A 22,084-nucleotide genomic window follows, 5' to 3' on the forward strand; every position below is an offset into this window, starting at 1 on the left:
CAAGTGAGACAGGCTTTGAGTGTCTGTTTTGCTTTACCTTCATTGATGTTGTAGCATACTTATTCAAAGAATTAACCATACCGTGGGGCTTATCCATGGAAAAAAAAAGTGGGAGTACTTTCATTTTAAACTACTTCTTTTGTAGTGGGAAGATAACTTTTGGCTTTTCTACACTTAAGCCAAACACTGTAATTACAATTGATAAGATGAGGATAGTTTGTTGCCTTTTTTTTTTTTTTTTTTTTTTTTTTTTTTTTTTTTTTTTTGAAGGTGAGTTTCCAAAGATTGACTTTGCATCTAGACATACTGCCCCAGTCTGGAAAGTTGATATAAAAGTTATTTTAACCTAAATGCAAAATGACCTAATGAAATGAGCTTAAAGTTTCATATATACAGGTGTTTCCTCAGGCATTAAAACTTCCTCTCTTCAGAGGCCAGCATATCCCCTAGTGATGTCTTCAGAGAGACATTTAAAGGGCATCTTGCAGAAATAAATGTTTGTACCAACTGAGTTTGGTATAGTCACTTGGTTTTGCTTCCTAAATAGAGCACAACTCTATTAATGCAAGTATCCTGTTATTGTTCAGCACAAACTGTCATTGTCCATGTCTATAGACTATGTCAGTTCTGTTCTGCTTCCATTTATAGTTGAGACAAATTACTGTTAAACAAACATTTTTCCATAGGTCCTTTAGTTGCTCCCATAAGGCAGATTAGAGCTTACTCTAAATTGGAGCTCCTGGCTGTCCCCTTCTGTTGTTCCATTTAGTGGATGAAGAACTGCTTCAGCAAGAGGACTAACTCTGGGGAAATTGTATGCAGTAAGAATCATGTTTTGTTCTCATTGTGTTTCACTGATGCTGCATATCCTTAATAAATAAAATTACCACTTTTAAATTTCTTGGTTAATGATCTGATTTTTCACATAAAACCAAACTTTGTGAGCCATATCAAGTAATCGAGTTCTATTTTTATCCTAAAATGCTTAATTTGTCAGACCGTTCCAGCTGTAGTGTTTTGTGCATTGTGTACAACTTATGGTGAGACAAATTTACCTCACACATATTTTCAAGAAATGCTTTTTAGTGAGTGCAAAGTGGTCTTTGCACCTCGGGGGATCTTCTGGACAGTGGAGGTTCAGGTGGGATTGCAGGTTTTAGTTGAGCCATGGGGCTTTGGCTAGTGCTGCTGTGCCTTGTTTTTATTTTTAAGTATTTTTACAAAATAACCTTGTTAACTGCTCTTAGACAAATAAGAGTCTTTCTTAGCACCATAACAGTTGCATTCCAGAGGAAAATACTATTGGTGTTGCTATGCCTAAATGCGTCATTCATCTGTTTCCTTTGCTAAAAGTACATGGTGCTCAGTACTTACTGTATATTTCTGTGAAGCTGGACAAGGGGAGGGATGTTTTGGCAGATCTTCTGCAGTATCGTCATTCAGAACTCAATCTCAGGAAGAAACATTTATACTTTTTTTTAGGAAGTGGAAGGCTTTTATTTTGTGTAAATTAGGTAGTTGAGCAGTGCTTTAGGCTTTTTGTGACCTGAAATTTGGGGCCATATGCCAAGCCCATATTTAGTGTTGCAGCTCTTCCTTGTATCAAGATCTAATAGGAGTTCCCCAGTCAATGTTCTAGTGAGCATGAATTAACATCTGTACAGGAACTGTATACAGTAAGTGACAGTGCTGACAGAGAGTGGTTGTTGCAACATACTGTTTGGCTTTTCTCCTTCATATTGAAATGCATTATGTAAGGAACTTCCAGGTGTCCCTCAGACTTCTGATAGAGGAAGATCATTTGGATGGGAATAAATAGTGATTGTAGTTACATCATCCTGCTGGCAAAGACGAAGCCTGATAAGAAACATTTTCTTCTGGTCAGCCATTGGGAAGTATCTTACTCTGAGTCTGCCTTTCATGTTTCCGTAATAAGCAATCTAATACATTGATCAATGCAAAAAAATGTGTCTGGAAGGTAGTGTGTTCAAGGTTACTTTATTTTTAGATTGTGTACTGGAAAAATAACTTTAATCAAAGTGTTCCCCACTGGGTGTCATGATGGAGGAGCTCTGATTTTGTGTTGTACTATACTATTAAGTCAAATATAAACAGAATAAAGCCTTTTAAATTAACTTTTTTTTTTTTTTCCTGAGTTTGAGACCTTGCTTCAGGTCACTGAGACAAGCAGCTACCTTTTCACTTTCATTTTACCTGTGAAGCTGTATCTGATACTTAGTTTTTGTTTGAATTTGCTTTTATCAAAAGAAGAAGTTAAGCTTTCCTTTTTATGGTACTGCTAAAAATGTCTTGGGAGACCAGGAGCCCTTTTACTCATGGTCAGAGATGAAGGTATCAAACTTCTAGCTCCTTTATAAGCGAAGGAAATGGTAGTGCTTATAGTCTGTGATTCCAGGCTGATGCTTTACTGAAGTGTAAGATTTTACAGTTAGTGTAAGTCTTATCTGTGGGACAACATAGAGGAGAAACCTAAAAAGCTATTGTGCACACTGCTCTTCCTTTCACATCACCGTGGTTTTAATCCATCTGCATTTTGATTGAAAGGTTTTGGTGCCTAATGATCAAAAAGTATTTTCCTCCTAAAGTTCCTATATGACTAGTTTGAGGTTTTTTTGATCTCCTCTCTTCCTTCAACTTCCTATTTCCTATTGCACTTTCTTGCCTTTATGTGCCCGTGTGCATTGTTTGGACTTTGTCTGTGGTGGCTGTGCGTAGCTGCAGAAAAGTAGACTGCCTTCTGTGACCTGACACCAGGCAGAAATTCAGCCAGGGCAAGAATAGAAGAGAGCCTGTAAACTCAGCACAGGAGTCCTGAGTCTTTCCATTATTAACAATTAAAGATGATTCCAAGATAAATTAGGTAATGGATTAACTAACTCATGAAAAGAGAAGAAGGATAAACAAAGAGATATATCCTGCTTTGCAAGAATTTAGATGATTAGGATTACATGCTGCCTGCATGTCTGGGAAAGGAAGAACAAACTTCCCTGTTTTCAGTGTTTAATTTTCTTAGTAGATAAGGTATATGTTGTGATAGATTAATTCAACAGCAGAAGATAAGTTTAAGCTCTGCAGGAGGTGTTTTTACTGGGGAATGGGTTGAGAAATAGAAGCATCCTGTTTAGTCCTGCTCAGTAATGTTACAGCTTTTGCTTCAAAACAGTAAGCAGTGAAAATGGTTTCTTCCTACCTCCTACACCCTGTCCTAATCAGCATAATATCTTGGCTGGATCTAGACCAAGAACTGTTGATTGAGTAAAATACGAAGACAGTGACATGGTTTTGTTTCATTGTTCCTTTTTTCTGTTTTGTTTCTGAGGTGTGAGATATTGCTGGTTTTTTTATTAGGGCTATACAGTCATATCATTTTTCTTATCTCAAAGGTCAAACAATATTACCTTTCTGTTTTAAGGGTAACAAATAATCTGTAAGCCACAGTTGCAACCTAAATTGTCTTTCACAAGCTGTGGGGATCTTTCCACTGTATGCTTTTTAAAGCCACTTTAAGGAGAATTGCATATGCACAATTAATATAAAGCCACAATACACTGCATTTGTGGAATGGATTTTCGTATTAAACTTTCTGTAAGTTTGCTTTTGTTTCTCTCTGGTGGATAAAAGTAAAAATAATAAAAAACATTGGTAATAAAAAATACTTGATATGGTTGGTATTTCTCATGAAATGGTAAAAATGCACCTCTAAGTATGCAGACTAATAGTTTTATTGTGCTAAAAATCATTCAGTGAGAGAATAAATTAGAATCCTGAAAGGAAGGAGCTTCCAGTTGGCAGGACAGTGAACAGAAATGCAACACTTCATGGGAAGCCTTGGGTAGATCAATCCTTTTATCTGTAAAAACGCAGTGTGGGAATGAAGCTCTCTGTAAAATACAGTTCTTTTGAAGTTAGAACTATTCGCCTTTAAAGTTCATCTCTGAAATAGGATGAACAGTGTTACTATAGATTAGTACCTGGATGTGGGTGATTTTGGAGTATTAGGTGATGAAGTCTTATTTTGGTGGTCTGATTTTCTTTCAAAAAAAGGGAGTTTATTAGATTTAACTTCATTATCACAAGTCTCAGGTCATAAAAACAGTTGACTGGAGTACGACTTTGTGTATGTATGATTGAAGTCATTACCGACTTGCAATAGCTTTAACTTCCCTAATGTACATTTTGCAAAACTGTGCATTTTGTAGGTGAAGAATGGATCAGGTTTTCATTGTGTATAGAATGCAAGAACACTATTGTAAAGACAGAGAAAATAGCTTTAGGATGCTGGTAGTTTAAGTGTTTCTCAGAAACCATGATAATGAGTGCACTAGAAATACTGGAAAGGGCAAGGTATAGCTTCTGCAGCAATTACATGACTGGTTTGCCCAGGCTTTGAAATGTGAAGGACTGCACATATGAATGAAAAGTGAAACTGATTCTGCCACTGAATGCAATTAATTGTAACTTTAAGGTTTCAGGTAAAATTCTCAAATGTTAAGAAAGGCCGAAATTAAAGATGAAGAAGCAACCATAGCTAGATTATAATTTGTGCCTACCTTTATTAAGTTACTGTTCTTAATTATACAGCTGTGCTTTTTCCCCCTGCAGAAGCATTCTTCAGAATACAGTTGCTCTTTCTACTGGGGCATCCATCTACTTTGGGCAGAAATAAACGTAGTCTCTAAGGCAGTTCTTTCCATTGAATAAGAGTTATAATGTAAATAGAGCAAAAAAAAGATTTTTATCTTGTCTGAAATAGGCATCTGAATCTTGTCTGTTTTTGTTTGGGGTGGGGATGTGTGTATACTATTGATACTGAAGGTATCTTTGAAGATATTTACTGTGTAACATGCCCAAGAACTTACTTTCATTTAGGCTATCTCACATCAGGCACCTGAGGTGGTAAATAAATTAATACTTAATCATATTCTAATATTGTATCTGTTAATATATGTGTATCATGCTACTTCAGTGGAATGAGTATGGTTTTGACTATTTCAGTAATATTAATCTAACATGGTGGTGCTCTGCAATGACTTAAGAGGAAATCAATTTCTGCTTTCAATGTAGCATTATGCAGTAGTTATTTATTTGTTTATTTAATATGTTTTATGGGAAGCACAGTGAGTAAGAACGAACAAAATCCTGACCAGTGACCTGATAAGTGTGTACCAGGCAAAGACATTATTTGGGTGGGGGGGAAGGGATAGAAGCCATGCAGTTAAACTGTCATAACATACTTCAGCAATCATTTCCAAATGCAACTTCATCAAGGAAAGAGAATTAAATTAATGTAGTTTGTGTGTTGTTTTGTATCCATTAAAAATAATAACTGCAGTCATATCAGGAGGTTTGGAAGCTGCAAACTAGGCAGACTGGTGCTGTTAGAGCTAGTAGTATCTAAAATACTGTGTCATGCTTTTTAGGGATTGACCTGAGACAGTATGATCCACGTGCTTGTGTAGAGTGTTTTATGTCTGTCTTTGGACTGTAGAGGAAGGCTTGCTTTGACAGTACAAGCTGCTTTTTTTTTTGTCACCAGCAATGTAACATTTACTTTCTGCATCATTAAGAGTGTTTTATGCAAATCCTGTTTATATTTAGCCAGTAAAGATTTTTGTTAGGATGATACCATAGCAGATCTAAAATCATATTCTTTTCAATACCTAATCTGATTTCTTTACTTTTTCTCTCCTGTGACTTAGAGATGCCTTCCCTCTAAGTTTCCTGTTCAACTATTCTGTAGAATCTTTCTTGCTTTTTTTGACTTGTTTTCATCTAGTGTTTGTGATCAGTCAGTCCATTCTGTCTCTCATACATAATCTCTTATTACTTGTGCTAAAGTTCATAGATTACTCCCCCAAACAACAACTGTTGGTTTCCTCACTCTGCAATCCCTATTTTTTTCTTATATTTTTCTCTTTAGCATGCTCTGATGGAGTTGCTGTTCAGCCTTCCAGTTTTGGTGCAGGTTTCGGTCACCTTTCTGGCAGCCATCACTTTTGACTTGTTAGAATTGCAGCATGGTTTAGGTTGAAATCCCACCCCTTCCACATTTGGTTGAAGTTTCTTCTACATTGCTTCACTTATTAGTTGGATGTTGGAAAAGATAAGTCAGCTTCCTACTTTTATTTTCTGGTACTTTGATTGAGGCATTTTGTTCATCTGGAAGTGAAAGGAAAATTCTCTTCAGTTCCAGGCTGGATCAAGTTCAGTAGAGATATTAGCAGATAAAATATGTGCTTTTTGCTGAAGACTGGGTATCTTTTTCTCACATTCCTGAAAATTTGCAAGCATGGATATATTCACATTGCTGGAAGGGTGATAAAATGTACATCCAAGTTACACAGGCCAGAATTCAAATTCCAGCTTCAAAGTGTGCTAGTTCTAAACATTTCCAGAGAAAACACTGCAAGTTTGTGATTTATTTTCTCTTCTAGGATAATTTTCTCCATTAGATTGTTGTGTTTTTTTGAGCTGTGGTGTTTTTATGTTAATGTCTTAAGTACTTCAGTTGAAATAAGAGTTCTGAAGAAGATTCTAGTATATAACTTTCAGCCCGATTTGCTTGAGAAGATTCAAAGCAGGTTGGAAAATAGGATGCTAAAGTGGGAAGTGTCAGGCAGTCATAATAATAACTAGCCTTTCTTTTAACAAGAAAATACTGTGTTTTGAAGTAAATTACTTGCCAAACTGTAAAAATGAGGTGACACAGTGCGTTTAACTTACGACTTTTTCTGTTTTCAATAGCATAGTTATATTTTTCCAATTGGACTTAATCTGACTGTGTGCTTACATTCTCCTCCCCCATAACATCTGCTGTTTAACCATGAGGTGCTATATCCATCCTTGCTTTAAAAGCCTGCTGCTGCTTTTTGTAGGACTGCTGTACTCTTTTGTGTGCTGCTGGTATCCGGCATCTATAGAGTGAGTTCTGGTAAATGATTGCCTTTTGGGAGTTAGTCCCACAGAATAGTGTATAAACTAGTTTGGAAACTTGGCTGCAAGCCAAAGGACATTGTTAATTTAGTAAACAGCCACAGTAATTTACAATGTTATGCTCGTTACCACCTTCTATTTTTTAATCCCTTTCTCTTGGAATTCACTAACCTACTAGCCGTTCATAGAATGCAATGAGTGTCCTTGCTCCTATTCAGATCCAAAGATTTAGCTTAAACCTCTACTACAGGCAGTTTAAACCAAATGCCTGACCTCGCTCTGAAGAGTGAAAGGTAGTCCTGTTCTGAATTTGTGCTTCAGGGTGGGTTAACCTGCAACAAGAGTCAGCATGGGCCACTGCTTGTACTAATTTAACCCTCTGAAGCTAATTCAGTGGGGCCTGCTTCTGTAGGATTCTGAAAATATGCAGTGAAGCTTACTGAGCATAAAGTCTCTCTATACCAGAGCTTCTTGCTCTGGACATTGGAAAAGTTGTATTCTCTTTAGTATTTAAATATTTTCATATTTTAAAATACGTCCTTATCTACGTATCTATCTACATTCATTCATGTAGATCTGCCTTGTCTCTGTCCACACTGAGTTGCTTTGTGTGTTGTTGGAAGAAATTATATTAAAATACAAAAAACCTGCAAGCTGCCTAATTGCACATTAATATAATTTTGTAGATGCATTTTTTTCCTGCTAAAATACATTTCTTAAAGCTATATTCAGTTTAATTAGTCTTAAACAAGTCCAGATGTTACTGTAACTTCAGTGATAACTGATTTATAAAACGAGAAGTATGAACTGAAACTGAGGGCACATTGAAAACAAGTGATGTAGTATCTCATGGAATTATGCAATCTAGTTTAAAGGGGGAGGTTGTGTTGTTTGTTTGTTTTAACTGTCATGTCCCTAGGTATCTTACTACATTATTTTGGTGATGCTAAGGATTTTCTTCATATATTTATGGCTTGAAGTGACATTGGTGTTTTCTTGTCACTATGATAATTTTATGTTGTGCTTAGGACCACAGAACATGCATGGCTTGCTAGTACTGTGAAATAATATCTTATGGTTGCTTTCTTTTAATAAAGTAGTGAGATAAATACTAAATTCTTATGTTCTAGCAGGTAACAAGGAAATGCTTGAAAGATCTCCTGGGTTTACATAAAGTTTGTTTTTCAGAAGTTAAGTAGCTTTTCAATGAAATTATACACCTGCTTCCTCTAATGTATTTGTGTAACGGTTTTCTTTGGAACTGTAGGAGGAAATAAATGGTTTCAAGTAAACAGTGAAGCTCCTGACTTCAAAGTACTTCTTTCAAAAGTGAAACAACCTTACTTTCCTTTCTCAAATAAATAAAAACCAAATGTACCTTTCCATCTTACATTTTTTATTCATATGTGTAAATCTGAAGGGATTTTCCTCTTGAGTCTTCCATAGCAAAAGAACTATTACTATCAAACACCTCAGATTATATTAGGGAAATTATTTAGTGGTGGACTTAATAGTGTTGTGTTAACACTTTGGACTCAATGATTTCAGGTGTCTTTTCCAACACAACCGATTCTGTGAATTTATGTTGGAAAAGGTTTACTGGACTTATTCTAAATTTGCATATCTTTATTATAGTGGCGTAAAAAGAAGAGTTTTCCATGGAGATGAGCTCCCTAGTTGAAAGAGGCAATACAGATAATTTATTTTTGTAGTGGTTACTGCAGGGCAGTGTCTTTTCTTCAGTGACTCCTTACCTAGAGTATCCCAAAACCATAGGTAGCAAGTATCTCATGCTTTGCTTAACCAGGACATTACTTAAGGAATATAATTAAAATAGAATAGTTTTACTGGCAAAGGTTGCTTAATTAGGATGTCTACAGATGCTTGATTTTTAAATAAGCTGATTTATGCACACAAACATGCAAAATTGTTGGATGCCGTTTTGTTTTCGTTTTTTTTTACTATAGCTACAGTATTGAATGCTCCTGAAATTGTCATGTTTAGATTTCACTGCCAGTTCATTTCTTCTGCAGATCTGACCTGTGAGGACCGCTTCCCCACATTCTCTTGGGATGCCATGTGTTTAATATTCTTGCTGTGTCTGTATAAGTGTGTGGTTAGCATTTTAAAAGACATGATGCTTTATGTTTGCTTTGGTCTGTTACCAAAACTTTTTATTAAAGTTTGCTCCATTTATCTTATGCTCTGTAGTGAAGTGCTTTCAGCAAGCTCTTGGAAATAATATAATTTCCAAGATTTTTACCAGTTCAGCTCTGTTTCACAGCAGCTTTTTGGTAGCTTTGGAGAAACATTTATCAAGTCCATGATTGGTGAAATACTTTATTTGTGTTGACAAACCAGACCAGGTGTGAGCTACATACAAATACAAGGGCTATGCTTTATAAACTTAATGTTCTCCCTGGCTCAGTAGTTAGGTTGACTTCCTCTTATCTTTATTCAGGGCGTAATACTAAATATTTGTATCAAAATTGTGAAATTATTTGGCATAAGAAATCTGTCACAACTAGATGAGGTTGTACTTTGATTCATTAGAATAAAGTTACTTTAATTCTTTTTTAAGGAAGCTTTTCTTCACAAGCTTGTTTATTGGTTAGAATAAGTTAGTACACTTACATTGTAATATAGTATACTGCTTTCCATCATGTATTTGGTATTTTGGGAAAGATTAAAAATAAAAAACAACACATTTGTTGGAAAACTGAGATACTAATGCACATTTATATGGCCATAAAATTTTAACTTCAAGGTTATCTGTGTGATTTAACACTTTTAACTAGCTTGTTCCTCAGCAAAAATTGTATGCTAATACTGTTTTTAAAAGGCAGACTTTGAGTTACTGGAGCATCTGAAATCCAAGGCATCAGTTTACAAATTGTCCTTCCTGCCGGTTGTGATTGCAGACTATTCTATAGCTAATTATTATGTTTCTGAGGCATTTAAAACAATGGGGAAAAAAGTTTTGCAATAAAAATAATTCTTTTGAATAACTGGATTAGTGTTACAATATTAGATTTTTAAAAAATTTAACTAATTTGATAAAATGTGTGGACTGTTACAGATGTTAGATGTAATTAGAAGGGAATATGGAAATTGGAGAGAGTTATTTCACTCTGTTCTGTAAAGGAAAAACAAAGAAAGTTTAGTGACATGCAGAGGATCAGAATGCTCCTGCTATATTCCTTTTCTTTCAGTAGCTGATACAGTGATTGACAGGAGTTCAAATTTCTCCTCCGCTTTTAAAATGAAACCAATCTGAATCCAAGTTCCTTCCTCAGCCCAGACAGGGTAAGGACATAAACTATAAGTTGGTTTTGAGAGACAAGTTTGTTTCTGACCCCTCTGGGTGGCTGGTGAAATCTTGGCAGTGTGGGATTAAATCGGTGTCAGCTGAAAGACGTCCAATGTGTTTCAGGGTGTTTCTATCCCACCTTTAATAATGCTTCACAAATGAGAAAAAATATGCTGTCAATTTGCCATAAAAATTATTATTAAGAAAAAAACTGTGCCTGCACAGGATTCAATTTTGTTAATTTCCTTCCCCCATAGATAAGTTTTGATTTGGGACACCAGGAAATGGAGGGAACATTTTGGTGCAAAACTGAAATTCAAGGAATTAGTGTGGTCTCTAGTTGGCGTCATAACCTGGTTCTGTTGTTCTTTTATATATGCAATTCGACACCAGTCTTAAAATGTCATGTAATACCATGAATCAAAATAATCTGGCTATTGACTGCCATTTTATTATTTTGTGGAAAAGCTTTCTCTTGAATAGCTAGCTTTTCTATTTTTATTTTTTTTTTACATGGTTATTTTTCACTCCTCTTAAATAACAGATGGGACAGACCAGAAGAAATGGTGCTTAAAGATGACAGGATTTTACACTTTGATGGGAAAGTGGTTTCAGAGCTTGTTGGTGTCATTGTATGTTACTTCTCACAGTTCATTGAAGGAAGTCCAAGTGAAAAGCAGATGCATTATCACCAGCATATCTGTAAAATGGAGGCCCGGATTTGTTGGAAATAAAGCCTCTTGTGTGGCAAAGCAGGAGAGAAAATGAAGGGTTCACTGTAATTTGGCACCGATGCTTGTTTGGCAGTCCTCCCACCTTTCTTATCTTGGCTGGTGTTCCATCAGCCAGTGAACTTGTATATGGATCATGATGCATCAGCAAGACACCTGTGATATGACATAATATAAAGAAAAAGAAGACCCCAATCTGTTTTCCTTTTCTGAACAATCCGTAGATACTCTACCATCTGTTAAAACTATGATTTTTAGATCAATTTGTCTGTAGAAGTTCCTGTCACTTTAAAAAATAATGAATCTTATGTAAGATCAAAAAATTTCATGGTGTTTCTTCTCAAGATTTATTATTTCAGCCTGATTAATTTCATATTTTTCTGCTAACCACTGACAAAAGGAAAAATAAGTATTTTCCAACTGCTTATTTGTAAATCTAGAAAATATGTAATTCACTGTGTTACGGGTGGCTGTGTGTGGCTGTAAATGATGCAGAGATTTCTGCAGTCCTTCATCAGCCTCAGGTCATGCACTTGCTTCCCTGGCTGACACTGCTGTTCCAAGGCTTCACATCTTTCTAGGTAGAAATTCAGTTCTGATAGGAGAAAGATGAGGATAAGTTGGAACTTCTGTCCTCACATTATAGTGTGAGAACTAGAGTATATTTAGTTGGATTAGTAGCAAATTAAGTACTGGTTTTTGAAGGAGCAGTTCTTTGAGCTGTGTTTCATTAGGCTGTTGGGCTCATTGCCATAGATTTTCTTGGGTATTCACAGTGCTGACAGAGAGATTTGGTATTTATACGGATAGCAGTATAGAAGGTACTAGATCATAGTGGCTGGGAGATAAATGTACTTCTTGAATCTGAAACCACTCTGACACATTAAAAGTTCCTGTTTAGGGCCTGGGACCAATAAGAAATTTGTTGCACCTGTCATTTGCACAATGGAGTTTTACATAGGCTGCAGACAAGATCCTGAATGCATGAAATTGGGAACAACTTTTTACATTCTGCTGAACTTGGAGGGTAGTCGGGAATGTTGATTTATTTAAATAACAGCTTTTGTTTTCTCATGGCTACTGATATCTTGAAATGTATTAAAATGAAAACATTTTAATACATTCTTGTATGATTTATATTTGAGTAAAATATAGATTGGCCCTTAAGGGTGTATTGAAAGAATACGTCTTACATCCTCTTGCTTTCAATCAAGTGCCTGAGCACTTCTAACAGGGTTTATTTTAGCATGATGTTGTAGTTTATGGTGGTGTAGTTTATGGTATAATTTGCAAATTTATGATTTAGTAGACAGTTGGAAGTTTGCAGTTTCTTTTACATAACATAATCAAATTAAGTAATTGCTTAAATAGCTTTTTTAAAATAAAATTGGAGGTTACAGTAGTATATTATTGAAATTCTTCTAGAACTTATATTTCTGAATTAGTTTGAGTGATAATATAGCTGGCTTGGTCTTTTACATATTTATTTCTTGGTTAGGGAAGATTGCTTCACTTGGGAGAAACAAACCAAGGCCTTCAAGCTTTTAAAACCATTTTATCATGACCTTTCCTTCTAAAGGTATCAACACTTTTCTGTTAAAATTCAGAGTCAGTACATTAAATTCTTTGAAATTGTTTATGTCTGTTTTTTATCAAGTGTTTGTCTTTCCTTCTAGACGTGTCTTTCCTTCAAGGATGAGAAACGTGTACTGTTGAATGGCATTAAATACCTCCAGGCTACCATTACAGACCTTATACTTTGCTGAACAAAAGAAAATGTAAGGGGTCTTCCTCCAGTGATGTCACTTCTGTGGAGGATATTGTACTGTAAAATGAGCAGGAGATAAAAGGGAGAAACAGTTGTTTGTACTGACATAGTCTGTGGATATTTGGGACAGATGATGGAGTTACATACGAAGGAGTAAAAAGCATTCTTTATTTCTGTTCCAAATGGTGGGGGGATTTATAAATGGTTTTAAGGACAGCCTGTGGTGATGAGTGGACTGGTGTGCTACATATGTTAAAGTACAAACAAATAAGAACAAGTTGTGGAGTTACTGTGGCTTAATGCTTAGCAGCTCTGATAGAGAGGGTGATCACTGCTGTCATCCCAGTCTGGCTGTGAGATAAGAGATGTTCTCTTCTGTCCATCGTCACCTGTTCTTCGCATTGTCTTTGAGAGTTAGGCAAGTCACATTATCTGGCTGCTTCAAACATCTGTCTGTAAAATGAGTGATGCATCCTTTCTCTTCATGTTTTGTTCTTAGAATTTATTCTAGATATGAAAAACACACTTACATGTGCTAAAAATGTATGTTATAATGGAAATGGTCTTGGTAGGTATTCATTTGGACTGGGGCTACTACCTCAAGTAAACATCAAACAATTCCTCTTTTTAGGAGTTTGTTAGGAGCTACAAGTATTGTGTATACAACTGTGTATTCAATACTTAGAACTGACAGTACCTTATTTAAGTAAGATTAATACTTCATATTCCGAATCAGGCATTCGGTTATTGGTTATATTTCATTCAAAATGTAGTTGGTCTAAAGCAAAAAAAAACCCCACCAGATATTGTTTCTGAGAATGCAAAGGAAAAGTTTCTTAATGTTTAAAAATACATTGCAGTGCAACTGCCCTGGGAATGTTATAATATCTGGGTTTTGGATCAGAGGTTGAGGGTTTTTTAGTTTTCTTTTGCTTTTATTTTCTTAGAGAAGCCTTGCTGCATCTTTATTCTATCTCTGTGAATACTTGCAAGGAATGGCAAATTTTTAGTAAGTGGTTTTGAACATTTTCTTTAAAGACTGATTGCTGTGGCACCAAAATTCTGAACATTTCATGGACAGCTCCACTTTTTCAGCCATTGTAGCAAGTGGTGAGGTACTTAAATTTTGTATCATGGCTGCTGGGCATCAAGTCAATGATGAGAGACCCAAGTGAGAAGGGGAAACGCTTCCTTCTGCTCTTGATTCTCTGCCAGGATGAAAGGCTTGAGACAGAGTGGGAGTTGTCTGCCTTCAGTTAAAGGGGTTGGTGTAGGAAAACGTGATGGGCAGAGGTAACGAAGAGGTAGAAAGGAAAGGGATAAGTGAGGAGTGGGACGAAAAGGTTGCATGAAGGAATTGAGGGTGATGTAGACTGAAACAGCTGGTTATAAACCAAATCTCCCTTTTTATGCCAGCTTTCCCTGTTTCACATTTTTGCTCTTGAACTACAGCACCTGCAAAAGAACATTCTATAAAAAAAGAAGAGGCTGTTCACAGGTCCTTAACACCTGCTGATTATTGACCAACATCTGGGGAGGAGGGATGGAAAGGTTTACATGAAGTTTTGCCATGCACAGCCCTCTCAGCTACCACCTGTGTCTGCTGTTGCAGGAGCATGGGTTTATTTCACAGGACTCCTCCTTTAAGATGTATTCCACAACCCCTAGTTCAAAACATGCTGTAGTAGACTGTAGTGTCCTTGAGAGAAGGCATTCTTCTAGCTTTGTTGTCCTCTTTAGAAACCCATGGGCCAGTGTTAATCAAATCTGTCACGGGGATAGAAGTTTCAAAGAGAATCTAATTCTAGTTAATGCTAGCTGAGTCTTGTCACTTGGTGTCTGCAAATTATTAAATTGCAGAAAATTTGTGTAAGAGAACAGTCTCATGCCCTGACAACAGAAAAAAATACTGTTGGTGTTTAAATCATTAGACAACAGCCACGTTATTTGGGATGTGCTGGGATATAAACTTAAGATAGGGAATGCTAGAACAAGGAATCTGTGGCACCTCATTTGTACACTGTTTGTAGTGTTGTACAAGGCCCTTATAGAACAGTTAGGTGTTTTCCTATATGTCCACCTTCAGACTTTCAGGTGTTGCTCAGCAGGTCAGTGCTGTCAGTGCTCAGCCTAAGTTTTGAAACTATACAGCTCTGTATTGATGCAAAACAGCCTTAGAACTTTGGCAGCCCACAATATCATAATCTCATTTCAGGTGGCAGCATTAACTTTGGTGTCTCTTTCCCATTTTGCAAATTTGAAAATAATCTTCCATTGCAGAATTTCTATGAAGATTTCACAGGACTGCTTTGAAGATTGATTTTCTAATGATTTTGAAACCATTAGTCTGGTAAAAATATCTTAAGGATTTGTGTAGTATTTGTGAATTCAGTGTTGTATAATGTTGTTATAAAGCAAAAAATATACAACATGTAGACATGGAGACTCATTTAGTATGGAAATGAGAAAAAGCCACTGCTGGAATGAGGCCACTTCAGAAAAATCAGTATGTTTGTGTGATTCTATAGGAAGTTCAGAAACTGGACACAGCCTTTAGGATCTCCCCAAGGCCTGGAAATGACTGCTAGAACACTAAGTGGTATCCAGCAGAGGTCTTCTAGCTTCTACCTGATGCTATACTCACCACTGCTTGGGTGGGAAGCAGCTGGCCCCACTTAATCTGTATCTGCCAGTCCTGGTAGTTTGATCTTTGTTGTGGACAGGGGGAGAGATGTCCTGATGTCCCTGGAAACTGTGACAAGGATCAGATATCACAGCCAGCTACCATAGGTGCTGAAACTTGACCAAAATTTGCATTGCCTTCCAGTGCACCAGCTACGCTGTCAATTGGCTGCATGGGGGATGCTGACTTTAGTTTTTATGAACAGCTTGCTTTCTGGAATCCTTAATTTTTGAGCACTCAGGTGTGCAATATTAAATGTCCTTATAGTTCTTAGTGTAGGTTTGTGTGCCTCTGTTATCTGAAGTGTGTTTGACAATATTGTGTGTCACAAGCAGGTAATTTATTTATCGGGGAAAGGAACTTCTGGGGGGGAAGAAGGAGAGTAAGATTTTGTCTTCTATAATTACATTAGCAGTGATGTGAAGACTTGCTTTCATTTGTTTTTGCCAGGTATAGATGGTATGGCTGTGCAGAACTTTAATGTACTAGAGTTAAATGCACTCTAGGAAATGGTTCTATATTAAAAAGTCATTTAACACAACAGTTTTATTGTCCTCATTGCTGGAAAATGACTTGGTAGCTCCTGTTTTTTTGGTGGATCTTGATACTGTAGACAAACATGAAAGGATTAGGAAAAGTGGTTTTAGTAAGGCAGAAAGTCAAAGTAAAAACCAGAATTCTCAGGAATGCTGAAACAGACATGATCCAAACTTTTATATTAATTTCCTTCTTTGTTATTAGGCCAGACTTAAGGATGGAGTAGATGTCACTTACACAATTACTCTACACCAGTGAGTACCTAATAGGAGAGGGCAACTTCTAGATACTTCTGGGTTTTTTTCTTACTGTCTTGAAAACAATCTGTGTCACATCCTCCCCTCTTTCCCTTCTCTCAGTAATTTGTATGCCATATTGGTAAGGTCAGATTAGTGAACAAACAATACTGAATCTATGTGTCAATTATATAGAATTGTGCTTTGTACAGTAGGTTAACTTTCACTCCACACATTCATATTTCTTTTTCTCATTTTTCTTCTATCCCCTGTCTCAGAACAGTCTTCTAGTATTGTGGCTTCTGAGGTTACTATGTGACTGGACATTTGGGGAGAATGGATGGGGATTGTACCAAGACAGGGAAGCCTTTTAGGTTTTAGTAGTGCTTTGCTCTTGCATTGAAAAGCCACAAATGCAGCTGGAGGTGCTGTAACTTCTCTAATGGGAAAGTGTAGGCAGATATAAACTACCTCAGTCATATCAAAAGTGAAATTTAAACAAAATGCTATGTTTTTTGGTGTAGCTGTTATCTTCCCAGAAAGGAATGGTCAGCCTGACCAGCAGGTATTAAAAAAGGCTGTACTCAGCATATATATAATTTTAGGTTAAGGCTTGTTAGTGTAAGTAAAGAATGTAAGTCTTGTGAGCTGTAACAATCCCTTTTTAGACATAGTGTTGTACCATGTGAGTTGACCTGGCAGATTGTTGTTCTAGTTTATTTGCATTTATCATTCATAATCTCTACCTGTACTGATGTTTGAATCCTTTTAAATGTGCCTTAGTCTTTCAGCTTCCTTAAATGCCATCACACGACTTACAGTTGTACCACTGTGATGGCTGCAAGGTGACAACAGATTTGCTCCTCAGAGGAGGGTTCTTCAATAATACTGGCTAAAACAGCAGCAGAGTACTTCTGTAGTTGCACACAACTTGAAGAGAGTGAGGAATCATTTATGTTCTTTCATACAGTATTTGATACTTTTCTATCCCTGGAATTGTTTGAGGATGAGTCATGAACAGTGTGATTGCAAATCAGAAAGGTCAGAAATAAGGACAGAAAGTGAATTTTTACAAATACCTTTGTTCATAATCCTAAAAGATATGAATGTGAAGGAACAGCTAAAAGAACTTCAGAATTAATTTCTGAATAACTTTTCTGTTACAGCTTTTCTTTTTAGTGCAGTGTTGACTAACTGTTTAGAAAATAGAATAAGCTCCCCTTACTGAAAAGACAGTATACCAGAAATGTTAAAGACACTACAGTCTTTTCAGAACAGAATTTGTTATTATCTACTGTTTTCAATTATAGACTTGAAGCTTCCAAATAACTACTAAATCATTAAAGCTCCTGCTTTATCAACTTACCTATGTTAAAATAATCTGATTAAAATGTCTCACTTGTAGACCACTAGAACTCTTTTGACATTTTATATGCCCTATTTCTCAGGTAAAGTCACTGAAAAAGTTAATCCTACAATGGAAACAGATGTGCAACCAACATTTTTGAAGAGGACTTTCGTTCCTCATTAACAGTGATTGTGCTTGTTTTATTCTCTGTTCTGGCACTGGTACAGTGTGTGATTCATTTTTGTCTCGTGCTAGCTGTAGCAAGGAAACCACACACACATTGCAATGTTACAAGGCTAGAGAAGTACATTTCAGACTGAATATGAAACAATCATTAAGAATATTTATGCATTCTGTTGAAGTTTCACCCTGCATTATAAAGCAGATTTGCAGAAAAAAACCAAAAGCACTTGCACAGATGTATTTCACGTTTGCTGTAGGCACTTCAGTGCTGCCTGAAGAGTGGAGCTGGTGATAACACTCCATTCTGAAATCCTAAATGCTTTCAGAGTTTGTTTATTCTGTTTGTTTTTTCCTCCCCACCCAGCCTGAGAAAACCTAACACATTTTAAAAATTTGTTTCAGTGGCCAAAAGAAAGATCTGGGTTCAGACTACAGTTTAGGAGTTATACCTGTGTAGTAAAACTTACAGTTCAGGAGAAGCAAGCTGTGATAGCAGATTTTCTAAAGAGCAGCTGGCATAATGTTGCAGGTATTTTGTACTGATCTGGTCTTGCTGTGGAATAGCAAATACAAACACAGTTTTGTCCAGATCACAGTGCAATAAGTTGGAATGGGATAGTAAGCTGCAGTTAATTCAGTACTGTTTGATAGTGTCACCAGGTTATCTAGAGACAGATGTGGCTCTTTGTGAATATGAAACTTGAAGCTCTTTGTGTTTGGTTTTCATTCAAATGTCAACATCATCTCTAGTTTGTCTGGTGTCTCTATCAAATGCTCAGTTTTCTCCCCAGGATGATTTTCATTAATGAACAGACCCATGTCAGGGACCGTGGAAGCTAAGTATCATTTTCTTTGAGTGTTCAATGCAGATTTATAAAATCTACGTTATAAATCTGTTTCAGAATGCTGTCTTCAGGTGAGGGTTCTGTTTCATCTGGCTCTTGCAGGATGTCAGGTAGAAGCTCTGACTGAAGTGAGGAGCCTTTTATTTTAAATGTATGGGGTAGCTGAGAGTAAGGCATGAATCACAGAATTCACAGAATGACTAAGTTGGAAGCAACCTGCAAGATCATCGAATCCAACCCATACCCTAATTAGACCATGGCACCAAGTGCCACATTCACTCTTAAACACATCCAGGGATGGTGAATCCACCACCTCTCTGGGCAGACCATTCTAATACTTTATCACCCCTTCTGTAAAAAACTTTTTCCTAATCCGTATCTATCCTAATATCCAACCTTTCCCTTGGCACAGCTTAAGGCTGTGTCCTCTCGATCTTGTCAATTGTTGCCTGGAGAAAGAAACCAACCCCCACCTGACTACACCAACCTTTCAGGAAGTTGATAAGTGATAAGGGATCCTCTGAGTTTCCTTTTCTGCAGGCTAAACAACCCCAGCTCCCTCAGTCGCTCCTCACAGGATTTGTGTTCCAAGCCCCTCACCAGCCTTGTTGCCTCCTCTGGACACGCTTAAGCATCTCAATGTCCTTCCTAAACTGAGATGGTTGCAAGGTCATACTGCTTACAGTCTCGAGTGTGAGGATCTGTGACATGAGCCATCACATTTGTGAATGTGCCTTCATGTTTTTGTGTAGACTGCTGAGAGTGAATGCTACGTTTCAGTAAAAATTCAGAATGTTACTGCTTGTTGGATGGTGCAAAGGTGAGCCCTGGTCACTGTTAAAAAAAAAAAAAAAAAAGAAAGAGAGACTTCTGAGTTATTTTTAGATATTTTTTTCATATTATTGTTCATTCCCCAGGCAGCCAGTGTGAGGTATTCTGCCACCACCACGGACCAGTGTCTGCAGGCAGTTTCAGCAATCACTTAGTTTTCAGCAATCCGCAGAGTGTACAAACTGTTAGCTTTGGCTCTGGTTTCTGCTTCTAGAATAATTCAAATGTTTCTTACTTGAGGCATCGGGTTTGTTTTTGGAAGGTGGAAAAGAAGGCAGATGCGCTGCTGTCTGCCGTCGCTGTGTCTGGGTCGGGCGGTGTGGCCCGAAGGGACGAGGTGTGCCAGGCTGGTGCTGCCTTCTGCCAGCCCGGCCGGGAGGACGCGCCCGGGGCAGGGCTGCGCCTCCACCTTCCCTTGCCTTCCCTTGCCTGGCCTTGCCTGGCCTTGCCTGGCCTTGCCTGGCCTTGCCTGGCCTTGCCTGGCCTTGCCTTCCCTTGCCTGGCCTTGCCTTCCCTTGCCTGGCCTTGCCTTCCCTTGCCTGGCCTTGCCTGGCCTTGCCTGGCCTTGCCTGGCCCTGCCTGGCCCTGCCTGGCCCTGCCTGGCCTTGCCTGGCCCTGCCTGGCCGGCTCTCCAGCCGCCGCTGACCTCCGCGGCTCTTCCGGCCGCTGCTCCGTTCCCTTCCTGCCTGCGCTTGACAGAGAATTTACCTGAAGCCTGCAAAGCGAGCCGGTCACATGGACAGACTGTGCCAGATACAGCTCTAGTCTCGGGCTGAAAAACTGAATTTGTCCTCCCCCTCTTCCTGCTCTTTTGCATTCGTTTTCCGATTCAGGAATGCAAGCTCTGAGTTCCACGGCACAATGGAGACTTAATGTCACTATTTCTAAAGAGTCTGCTGGCAAGAAAACTCTGACGTCAGCAAAGTTAGGGTGAGGTTTTGCTTTGAGCCTCACATTGAGCCGCTCGCCTCTGCAATAAAGGCGTGCTGGAATGGAAACAGTGCTTGGGAGGTGTCACTGGGAGTCGTCCTCGGAGCCTGCTACTCGCTGTATGTCTTTTGTGGGTAGAAAATGTACTTGATAAACTATGTTTTCTCCCATTTACAGGCATTTCAGAATATTCTGTAAATATTTGTGCCTGATACTATTGGCTGGCAGGACATTGCTTTTAGCATTTTAAACTGTGGTTACAGTAACGGTTCTTTGCTGGTGTTTCAAGTGAAGATATTTTTTAGAGGCAAATTAAATATATTGCTCAAGGACTTACCCCCCCCCCCCCCCCCCCCCCCCCGTGCTATCACTAGGTTTAGGTAAGCAAAAAGAAAATAAATTAGTAATCATCTACTACAATTTGAAATTCTTAATGGTTAACTTATAAGTAGAAAGAAAGAAAGGACTCTAAGACACTGAATTTATGAGCCACCAGAGAAACTGGTGTTTTAGATTTAAGATGAACAGAGATTTGACTTTTGTTGTTGCTGATTAAACAAATAGCTATGACTTGAAAATAAATATGAAAGCCTGTGTGTTATATTCAGTTTAAGGTACTTGTTTAATCTAAAATTTATCTGCATGCAGACAGCTCAGGAAAACTATATTTAAGGCCATCAGGCAATCCACTGTGACAGGATTCATAGTCAAGCTGTAGGGTTGCAGCTGATTTTAAAAATAAACAAGAAGCATTTTTGTTTGCAAATTGTTTGTGCTGCTTTTTGAAGGAAGAAATCATCTCAACACTTGAGGGCTGGATCTCAGGTTTAGGTTAACAGGTACTCATGGCTGGAGGCAGCATCTTCTGTACTAATTCAGTTTACCAAATCTGATATTTCTGTGGTCTAGGAAGCTTTAAAATCTGACTTAAGGTGTTAGGTTTTTTTAAAGATTTACTAAAAAGAGGACAGTTTAAGGCATATTACCAATGTTACTATTTAAAAGCCACAAAGTATGGTTTTACCTTAGAACCTGAAATAACGCAGGTTTGTTTGAAGACTATAATTAGGAAGTGTTAAGCTGTTCTAAATAGTGGAGAAAATAAGTACAGTAGCTTTTCTAGGAATTGCATTATGCTTGCTTCATGTTTTCTGCCTGTAATTGTTGGAAATAAATGATGTGTCACAGTCAGTTGCACAAAGGGGCCCAACTAATGATGTTTCTATAATTATGTAGAAAGAGCTGATTAAGATGATGCTTTGGAGGAAAAAAGTAACATCCAGCACAGAAAGGGTAGGTGAATTTGAATGTGAGGGGGTGACTGGAGGGGAAAAGGCTTTGCAATCCCTCCTCAAAAGCATGAGGGCGAGGGAGTTATATTTCAGAAGTACTTCTGGTATTGTGTGGCCTGGCAATGGAGGTATAATTCACTAATTTAAGAGTTAACAAAGTGAGTGGAATAGTGCAGCTACATCTTGACACACACTCACTTGTGTCACTAAGCACTAAGAACTGCTGTAGTATCCTCAGCTGGTAGAGGAACACCACTGTAGGTCTTCTGCAGTTCTTTTTTGACTTGGTATTCTGTTGGTAAATGTGTGAAACATAGCAGGAAACCTTTGAATATTTATTTTTTAAAATTTGGTGTGAAGCTTTCTGGCCATCCAGAATGTGGTAGCACTGCCAGGGTCTCGTCAGCACTTTGTGACCCAGTGTGTCACCTGACAC

General features: G+C 37.7%; 1 protein-coding gene across 6 annotated transcripts in view; it reads left to right on the forward strand.

Moving 5' to 3' along the window:
• RNF19A (ring finger protein 19A, RBR E3 ubiquitin protein ligase) overlaps nt 1-22,084 on the forward strand; it is a 58,207-nt gene that overhangs the window by 4,313 nt on the left and 31,810 nt on the right. For 2 of the 6 annotated variants that reach the window (XM_086892006.1, XM_086892334.1), the window contains exon 3: nt 687-821. The exons of 3 other annotated variants lie outside the window; for them this stretch is intronic. The gene's annotated coding sequence lies outside the window, so the exon portion shown is untranslated. Of the gene's footprint in view, nt 1-686; nt 822-19,514; nt 20,476-22,084 lie in introns of those variants that run through there. One more of the 6 variants, XM_023920708.2, reaches the window with a different exon arrangement.

This window comes from Cyanistes caeruleus, chromosome 1 (genome assembly GCF_971803275.1).
Source record: "Cyanistes caeruleus chromosome 1, bCyaCae1.hap1.1, whole genome shotgun sequence".
Lineage (NCBI taxonomy): Eukaryota > Metazoa > Chordata > Aves > Passeriformes > Paridae > Cyanistes > Cyanistes caeruleus.